A 10504-nucleotide genomic window follows, 5' to 3' on the forward strand; every position below is an offset into this window, starting at 1 on the left:
TTATAACGATTAATATTTGTCCTTACTGGGTACTGATGGATGAAGATTATATCTAGAAGTATACGTCTCTTGAGTATACCTGAAGAAGGTTTCGGGGGTCAACGCCCCCGCGGCCCGGTCTGTGACCAGGCCTCATGGTGGATCAGGGTTAACATAAGAATATAATTTCTGGTATGGACCAGAATTAGTTAAGATTATAATTCAAGTCCGCACCAGGAAAATAATATCCTCGGCCACCTGTTGTGATAACTAAGGATGCCACTTTCCACTGTATGTCATGAATAATTAATCTCATTCACGCAGTGTGTACCACCCAGCACCTATCTGTGCATTGTTGCATTCCCACTAAAACTTCTTTTAGACTTCAGGTGTTCAACACACCTCCAGAGAATTTCCAGAGTCGCTCTGGCACTCGGGTCGCAGCCCGAATGCCAGGAATGGCTCAAATGAAGCAGAATTTTAGAGGTCTCATATCAGCTAGAACACCGGTCCTGACACCATTTGACCGGAAGACATGCTGTATCCCAGCTACAGGGCGTCCACGACGATTGTAGCTAATTGCTACACCACTTGTGCTGAGGAAGACTCAATGTGCCCCTGTCATAGGGCTGTAAACGGTACGTCACTTGTACAATCTCCGACACTCCTTCGGGAGCCACTGCTAGGTCACCACATAAGACCTGGGCCAGGACCCGTCCTAGGCAAACTTACCTGTACCTACATTCCTACCGCCCATATTATTATAACCAAAAAGAAGCGCTAAGCCACAAGGGCTATACAGCGCTGCAGGGTAGGGAAGGAAGCAAGGGAATTGGATGGCAGAAGGGAGGGGGGATGATCAGCAGGTTACAGAAAACAGCGGGGCAGGGGATAGTACGGGGGTAGAAGGTAGCAAGAGATTGAAGTAGAAAGGGCCGAAGGTATCAGAATTTGTGAAGTCAGTCAGTCGTTGTCAAAAAGTCAATGAGAGAGTCCGGATGAAAGGTGGGTCCATCAGCGAGAAGGGAAGGTAAAGAGAGAGCAGCGGAGCGAAGACGACGACAGAGGTAAATTCTGCGTGCTCGTTGATAAAGTGTGCAGTCCAACAGAATGTGGCTGACTGATAATGGAGTTTGGCAATTCTCACAGAGAGGAGCAAGACGCCTCTCCATGAGATATCCATGAGTAAGACGAGTATGACCAATGCGAAGACGGGAGAGAGTAGTCTCCCAACCTCGACACTGGTGATAAGAAGACGGCCAGTAACCTATACTCGGTTTAATAGACTGAAGTTTGTTGCCGAGCATAGTAGACCAACGTTGTTGCCAACGGGTGTGAATGTGGGAAGATATTGCAGCAAAATAGTCCGTAAATGGAATACCTCTATAAGAAACTGGTAGGTCATGTACTGCTGACCGCGCAGCAGTGTCTGCCTGTTCATTGCCCTGTACGTCAACATGACCAGGGACCCAACAAAAAACAATATCTTTATGCTTGGTAAAGATGCGGCGTAGCCAAAGTTGGATACGGAGGACTAAGGGGTGAGGTTTATCAAATTTTTGTATAGCCTGTAAAGCACTAAGGGAGTCTGAGACAACCACAAATGATGACACAGGCATAGATGCAATACGGATAAGTGCTGTAAGGATGGCATATAATTCAGCAGTAAAAATACTAGCCGAAGATAGTAAATGCCCTTGTACGACGCTGTCCGGAAACACTGCTGCGAATCCTACGCCGTCAGAAGACTTAGAGCCATCTGTGTACACAGCAATGGCATGAGAATGAGAGTGAAAGTGGTCAAGAAAAAGAGAGCGGGAAGCGACCGTAGACAGTTGGGCTCTCGAGCAAGGGAGAGAGAAAGAACAGACTCGAACAGCTGGAACTTCCCAGGGGGGTAGGGAAAAGTGAGATGCTACATGTACATAGAAAGGTGGTAGTTGAAGAGAAGACAAGAGCGAATGAAGGCGAAGAGAGAAGGGACGGAGTAAACAGGGGCGGCGAACAAATAAAGAATGTCTACTAATATCAGTGACCATTCTATAAATGGAAGGATTGCGGAGATCATGAGAGCGTACATAGTAGCGCAGGCAATGGGCATCACGGCGATCGGATAAGGATGGAACGTTCGCTTCTGCATAGAGGCTCTCGACAGGGGAAGAGCGAAAAGCACCAAGGCATAAACGTAATCCTTGGTGATGAATGGGGTTAAGGCTAGAGAGAGTAGCAGGAGATGCCGCTGAATAGATCTGGTCACCATAATCAAGTTTCGATAAAATAAGGGTGGAATGTAGGCGAAGGAGGGTTCGACGATCAGCTCCCCACGAAAGATGAGCAAGGGTTTTAAGAAGGTTCAGCCGGCTGTGACAAGTTGCCTTCAGAGAGGTAATGTGAGGTTTCCAGGATAACCTACGATCAAAGAGGAGGCCCAGAAACTTGACTGTATCACGTTCAGGGATACGGGAGCCATAGAGGTACAAAGGATGATCGGAGATGACAGAGCGTCTAGTGAAAGTGATTTGGTGGGTTTTAGTGCTGGAAAATTTAAACCCACGTGTGGTGGCCCAATTGGAAACACGGTCGACTGCATGTTGGAGAGAAACTGTAAGGAGGTGACAGTCAGCGCCTGCACAGGCAATAGCGAAGTCATCAACATAGAGTGATGACCAAATATTTGATGGAAGACTAGAGGCCAAATCATTAATAGCAAGGAGAAAAAGTGTTGTGCTCAGAACACATCCCTGGGGGACACCTTCAGCTTGGATAAAGTCCGGGGAGAGCACATTATTAACCCGAACACGGAAATGCCTGTCAGTTAAAAAGTTCTTAAGGAAGGATGGTAGATTGCCTCGAAGGCCTAAGGAGTGGGCTTGGGCTAAAATATTATACCTCCAAGTTGTGTCATATGCCTTCTCAAGGTCAAAAAATATGGCAATAACTGAGTGGTTATTCGCAAAGGCATTACGAACATACGTATCCAAGCGTAGTAAGGGGTCTATGGTAGTACGTCCCTTACGAAAGCCATATTGACGAGTGGAGAGACTGTTGTGTCTCTCTAAATACCACACTAAACGTCTATTTACTAGGCGTTCCATTACTTTGCAAACTGCACTGGTAAGAGCAATGGGACGATAGTGGGAGGTTTCATGTCCCATAGTGCCTGGTTTGCGGAAAGGGAGAACAATGGCGGATTTCCACAGCTGTGGAAGAACTCCTTGTGACCAAATAAGATTGTAAAGGCGTAATAGGACTGCAAGGGCTGACTGATGTAAATTGTAAATGTTGTAGCATACGAATATGAATGTCGTCGGGCCCAGCTGCCGATGATCGACAAGCTGAGAGTGTTGCCTCCAGTTCTTGAAGTGTAAAAGGCACATTATACTGTTCTTCTCTGAGAGAAGAAAAGTCCAAGGGTGCTAACTCTCTGGCAGACTTTGAGGAAAGAAATGAGGGGCATAGATGGAGTCCCTGAGAAATACGGACCAGATGACTGCCAATTTCATTGGCAAACATCTAGTGGGTTTGCTATATCAACACCGGCAACCCGCAGAACAGGAGCCGGGTCAGGAGAATATTTACTACTCAGTTTTCGTACTTTTTTCCAGACTGCACTCATAGAGGAAGCAGAGGTGATGGTGGAGACATAATCTCGCCAGCAAGTGCGTTTAGCGTCACGGATGACACGGCGAGCGGTCGCACGCTTCTGTTTAAAATCAAGGAGTTGCTCTGTGGTTCTATTGTACCGGTACCTGCCCCATGCAGCGCGTTTCAAACGTACTGCACGAGCACAAGCAGGAGACCACCAAGGCACGCATTTCTGAGAATGTCTGCCCGAAGTTTGGGGTATAGAATGAGAAGCTGCGGTGAAAACGGAGGACGAGAAGAGGTGTAAAAGCTCATCGATGGAGGACGAAGAAGGAACCTCTTTAAAAACAGTTAGGTGTGAGTATAGGTTCCAATTTGCCCGATTAAATTGCCAGCGTGGGGTGCGAAGAGGTGGCGAATATGAAGGGGAAGTAAGAATGATTGGGAAATGATCACTGTCATGTAAGTCCGGGAGAACAGACCAAGTGAAGTCTAATGCGGCGGAGGAAGAGCAGACTGAGAGATCGATGCAAGAGAGAGTATGAGTCCGAGGATCAAAATGGGTGTGAGTACCTGTATTTAAAACATGGAGGGGGTGGGTGGCAAGAAAAGCCTCTAACTGAATTCCACGGGAATCACAGTGAGACCCCCCCCCCCCAGAGGAAATGGTGGGCATTAAAATCACCAAGTAACAGAATCGGTGGCGGTAATGACGAAACAAGGAAGGCAAAATCCGGAATAGATAATGCCCGAGAAGGAGAGAGATATAAAGAACAGAGCGTATACCACCTATGTAAGTGGATACGGGCTGCTGTGTAATGCAGCGAAGTATGAACAAATAGCTGATGGTACAGAATATCAGTGCGGAGAAGGGCACTTTCATTAAAGGTCCCATCAGGAAAAGGATCTGAAGAATACAATAAATTATAGCCTGAGATGTGAGAATAAATAAATAACAAAAAGGCACAATACCGTGACTGGAACGATACACAAATAACCCGCACATAAAAGAGAGAAGCTTACGACGACGTTTCGGTCCGACTTGGACCATTGACAAAGTCACACTAACAGAGGTGGAGCAGGACGGCTATATATAGGCAGGAAGAGGTGGAGGTAGTAGTAGTAGTACAAGAATTGTATATAATACTGACAGGATGAAATGACACATGCACAACACCCGGGCATCCCCACCGTAGACGTTTCGCCATCCAGCCAGCCACTGGATGGCGAAACGTCCACAACAAAGACAACCAGACGCCGCACATGTGTCTTAATTTCATCAGTAGTTGTAGTGGTAGAAGTGGGAAATAAGGAAGACGAGCTAGTCAAATACAAAGGAAGGGGAGCACTGCAAGAGAGCTAGAAACCCACAGAGGGAGAGCAAGCGCACCGAGGTGCTTGAAAGGGGAAGTGGTGAAATAAAATAAATGAAGAAGGAACAGAAACACGAGACAGGAGAGAGAAAGACAACCCAGAGGAGAAAAGGAGAGAGGAAAGGAAAAGAAGAAGAGGAAGAAGAAGAAGAAGAAGAAGAAGAAGAAGAAGAAGAAGAAGAAGAAGAAGAAGAAGAAGAAGAAGAAGAAGAAGAAGAAGAAGAAGAAGAAGAAGAAGAAGAAGAAGAAGAAGAAGAAGAAGAAGAAGAAGAAGAAGAAGAAGAAGAAGAAGAAGAAGAAGAAGAAGAAGAAGAAGAAGAAGAAGAAGAAGAAGAAGAAGAAGAAGAAGAAGAAGAAGAAGAAGAAGAAGAAGAAGAAGAAGAAGAAGAAGAAGAAGAAGAAGAAGAAGAAGAAGAAGAAGAAGAAGAAGAAGAAGAAGAAGAAGAAGAAGAAGAAAAGAAGAAGAAGAAGAAGAAGAAGAAGAAATAATGAGGATTCAGGTTAAGTCACGGGTGTTCTGAAGTTTGGAGCATTTCACAATGTAGTGGGAGAGGAAGGCATCTACAGAGACGAAGCTGAATGGGAATCTAATTCCTTACTTCCTTTCCTTGATGTCCATGTCCACCGCTCAGATACAGGTTTTTCCTTTTCCATTTACCGTAAACCTATGCACAGTGGCATGTACATTCACTTCTTTTCCTATCATGCTTCCCCTGTCAAGAAAAGTGTTCTTATCTCCCTCTTTCTCCGTGCCCTCCGCATCTGTGATCCTCAGTTCCTTCCAGCAGAAATTTCCACTCTTCATAATTCGTTCTCCCGTCTTGGCTACCCTTCCCATTTCATAGACTCTGCCCTCTCACGTGCTAAACGCAATTTCTTCTCTCCCAAACTCTCTACTCATGGGAACTCTTCTATCCTCTGCCTTCCCTACATTTCCTGTCTTTCTAATCTCAACAATTCTCTCCGTCCCTTAGACATCAAGCTTACCTTCCACCAGACTAACACTCTTCGCACTAATCTCGTTCATACCTCTCCTCCCTCTACAGATGTTCCTGGTGTCTACTCTATTTCTTGCTCCTCCTGTCCTCTTCAATACTTCGGAGGAACTGGTCGATCTCTTTCTGACAGACTTAGGGAGCACAAAAATAGTGTTAGGCTTGCCGACACTAACAATGCTCTTTTCTGTCACGTCAGAGATCATAGCCATCCTATTGACTGGTCTTCTGCTAAAACTGTCTTCCCTACTTCCAACTCGAACAGTCGCCGTTTAGTTGAATCCTCTCTAATACACAACTTTCCTTGTATGAACCTTAGCCCTGGCTTCGTCTCTGTAGATGCCTTCCTCTCCCACTACTTTGTGAAATGCTCCAAACTTCAGAACACCCGTGACTTAACCTGAATCCTCATTTCTTCTTCTTCTTCTTCTTCTTCTTCTTCTTCTTCTTTTTCTTCTTCCTCTTCCCCTTTCCTCTCTCCTTTTCTCCTCTGGGTTGTCTCTCTCTCTCCTGTCTCGTGTTTCTGTTCCTTCTTCATTTATTTTATTTCACCACTTCCCCTTTCACGCACCTCGGTGCGCTTGCTCTCCCTCTGTGGGTTTCTAGCTCTCTTGCAGTGCTCCCCTTCCTTTGTATTTGACTAGCTCGTCTTCATTATTTCCCACTTCTACCACTACCACTACTACTACCTCTTCTTCTTCTACTACAACTACTGATGAAATTAAGACACATGTGCGGCGTCTGGTTGTCTTTGTTGTGGACGTTTCGCCATCCAGTGGCTGGCTGGATGGCGAAACGTCTACGGTGGGGATGCCCGGGTGTTGTGCATGTGTCATTTCATCCTGTCGGTATTATATACAATTCTTGTACTACTACTACTACTACCTCCACCTCTTCCTGCCTATATATAGCCGTCCTGCTCCACCTCTGTTAGTGTGACTTTGTCAATGGTCCAAGTCTGACCGAAACGTCGTCGTAAGTTTCTCTCTTTTATGTGCGGGTTATTTGTGTACTGAGATGTGAGAAATAACAGCAGAGTGTAATTTTGGTTCCTGTAAGCAAACACCAACAGGGGCAAACTGGGAGAGTAACATATGAAGTTCACCCCGATTACCCCTGAGGCCGCGTATATTCCACTGTAAATAGGCCATGATTGGCAATGATAAAGATACTTGAAATCCGCAGGTAAGGGTTCCTACGGACTAGAAGGGTTAGAAAAGTCTACATGCGGAGGCAGTGGAAAACGTTCAAGCAGCGAAGGAACGGTGCGCTGTGAAGAAAGGAGTTGCGCAGATGGAGCAGAGGAGAGAGAAAGAGCGGAAGGTGGATCAGTGTCCATTGATGGTTTGGTCTCTGCAACATATTCAGAGATTGCTTCAAGTGTTTCGGAATTCAGAGATGTCATATGGGAGACAATATTGGGAATGGTAGGGGGAGGATGAGTAAAGATTGGAACTGTATTGGACTGTACCAAGGTAGGGGGGGGGGCGAAAGGGTGGAGGGAACTGGAGAAGCATGGCAGGGGACAGAAGAGGCAGGAACCTGGGAGGTGGCAGAAGAGGAAGAAACTTGGGAGGGAACAGGGGAGGAAGGTACATTACGAGGAGGAGGGTGAACCTCTGCACTTGTAACTGAGCCAGTGAGAGGGGAAGAACCAGGGACAGAGACAGGGAGGGTAAAATGAGGAGGTGGAAGATGGGTAGGAGGTGTTACCGGACCTTTTTTTGACTTTTGAGAAGTAGAGGGACGATTGGGAGGAGGTGTCGTACGAGGTCTCGTCGATACTGAGGCTTGTGAGAGAGAACTCGAAGAAGCGAGATTAGACTGAAGTGTTGAAGTAGGGACGTCTGAGCCGAGGACAGCAAAAGGATTAGATACAGGAGTGATTATGGGAGAGGTAACCACAGAGGTGGGTGTAGAAGATGGGATACCAGAAGTGGGGGGACGTTTTGAAACACGGGAATAAGAAACACGTGGGAGTCTCCCTTGGAGGCGGAGATGAGAAACTGCCATGGCATAAGGGAGACCTTCTGTCTCTTTGAGGTAACGGATTTCCCGCTCGTTTAAATAGACCTGACAACGGCGAGAGTATGAAGGGTGAGCCTCATGACAGTTAAGGAAAGAGGGAGATTGATTGCAAGACGTATTAGAATGGTCATCGGCACCACAGACTGGGCATTCGGCGATAGATCTGCAATATTTCGCTGGATGGCCAAATCGCAAGCAATTTCTACACTGTTGTGGTGTAGGGATCACCTTTCGAACTTGTAACCGATGTCCTGCTATATAAACTGAGGATGGGAGTTCTCGGCTGTCAAAAGTTAAACGAGCCACATTGCTAGGGTATCGTCTCCGCCCGCGGGCAGGAAGAACGTAAGTGTCTACCTTGAGGATTGGAAGATCTTGGAGTTCCAGCTGTTCTAGAATGTCAGTGCCACATGTCTGGAAATTTTGTTGAACTATGGTATGGGGCAGAATGACGGTACCACTACAAGAATTGAGGGAATGATGTTTTTCAAGAGTGACAGGAACAGTATCGATATGGGAAAGACGAGAGAGCTCATGAGCCTGGGTAGCATTCTGTACGGTAATGATGCACGTACCGCTCTTAAGAGCATGAAAAGAAATATCTTTACCAACATGGCATAGGAGTGCCTTGCCAATACTATGGTCAGAAAGATAGGCAGTAGAGGAAGTTGGTCGTAAAGTGAAGAATTTAGTCCACTGTTCAGTTTGAAACTGAGCGTGGAAAGGTAGTGAAGGACGTGTCGATCGTTTCTGAGAAGAACGAGAAGGTGGAGAAGTATCATCAGCAGGTAATTGTCGTTGGCGTTTAGGCGTGGGACCAGAGTTGGTCCGACGTGGAACGGGTCGGCGATTTGAAAATTGCCGCACCGTAGAGGGAGAGGCCGGAAGCATAGTCAGAGGAGAGCGAAGGTCCGATAAATCGAAAGAGTCAGTCGAGGCCTCAGTACCTGAAGCGGGTGAGGAAACAGCACCGGCAATAGGTACAGAGGCATGAGGAATGTCTGAAGAGTGGTCCAAAGATGAGGCGGGGTCAGAATGGGGTGCGGTATCAAGAAGGGGCCCGGGGGTACCAGGTTCATGGACTAGGGCTGCCATGGTTAGGTTACTTCTTTCTTTTTGTTTTTAAGAAAAAAAAGAAAGAAGAAAAGAAAATAAAAATAAAAAAAAGAAAAAAAAGGGGGGGCCGGGGAGGGATAGGTCCTAGGAGGACTGAAAGGGCCAGAAATCTCCCTCCGCGCCCAAGAGGACCTCAGCACCGCAAGTAGCGCAGATGCAGCATGGAACCCGTGCCATACCCTACCCATCATGCTAGTAAACTAACAATCTGGGATAGCAACCTCACATCTGCCGAGCTACCTCGGTGGACAAAAGAGAGGGCGGCCGGATATCCGCCACAAAGCATACCTCCTTCGGCCACCACCCCCGGAATCCGAAAGGTGGCTTCCAGAGATACACTCGTTGCCTGAAAGACACCCAAAGCTACTCCGGGATACCGGAGAGGGATCGGGACATCCCCAGGCGATCCAGATTCCACGGCAAACTACGCCACCGCTAAGAACCTCAATGGAATGGGATGGACCCCGGTATCCTTTCCCCTACCTAGGAACTAGCGCGCCTGTGGGAGAAATCCCAAAGGACAAAAAGAGGAAGGGCAAAAGGGAGGGGTGGGGAGGAGGAGGAGGAAAGGAAAAAAGGGGAGGATGGGGAGGATGGGATAGGGGAGGGGAGATTGGGGGGTAATTAGGTTCGGTCTGAGGAAGAAGACCGATAGGTCTAATTCCTCAGACCAAGAGCCTCTTCACCACGCCAAGGAGCCCCTCTTGAAGAGGTACAGTCCACAAATTTATATATTTACCAGTATTCCTGGTGAGGTATATTTCATTTTTTTTTTCTTTTTTTTTTATTCGCCGGTATTCTCCCGGCCCGGGTCTTTTCCAAGTAGTGGTGACCCGGCCTTGGCTCCCTATCTGGGGAGTGTCTCGAGACCTAAGTCTCCCATGGGAGGAGGTACAAGTACCCCTTCATCTTTAGGACCAACTGTCCCTAGGCCTAGCCACATTCCCCGCCCTCACGGGGCTCGTAGGGAGAAGCTAGACCTCTGGTCTGCCATCTGTCCCGCCCCACAAAGGGGCTCGTGGGGATGGCAGTCTTATGAGCTGCAGGTGGTAGCAAGCTCAGGCTCTTATATATTTCATTTAATTAATAGGTCCAGAGCAACTTGTGGATATGACAGTGGTAGGTATCGAAGGGGGACATTTTTGCGACCTAGGTGTCCCAAATTCTTACTTGTCTATGTAACTCTGATAAATAATAACTATCTTTGTTATCATTTTCTGTTATGTATATAATGAGTTACATTCAGATAAATGCAATTTTCCACGTATGTTGTAAATGAATAGTATCTTCCTGACTGTGCTTCTGAGTCCTCAAGACTACGGTGCTCATCACCAACTCCAAGGTTAAGGGATTGATTACCTCGTCTTTTGTTTATAGTTCTACAGTTTTCACATTACGTCTTTGAATTGTATTGATAAAGCCACTGGA

Source organism: Cherax quadricarinatus, chromosome 72, assembly GCF_038502225.1.
Source record: "Cherax quadricarinatus isolate ZL_2023a chromosome 72, ASM3850222v1, whole genome shotgun sequence".
Classification (NCBI taxonomy): domain Eukaryota; kingdom Metazoa; phylum Arthropoda; class Malacostraca; order Decapoda; family Parastacidae; genus Cherax; species Cherax quadricarinatus.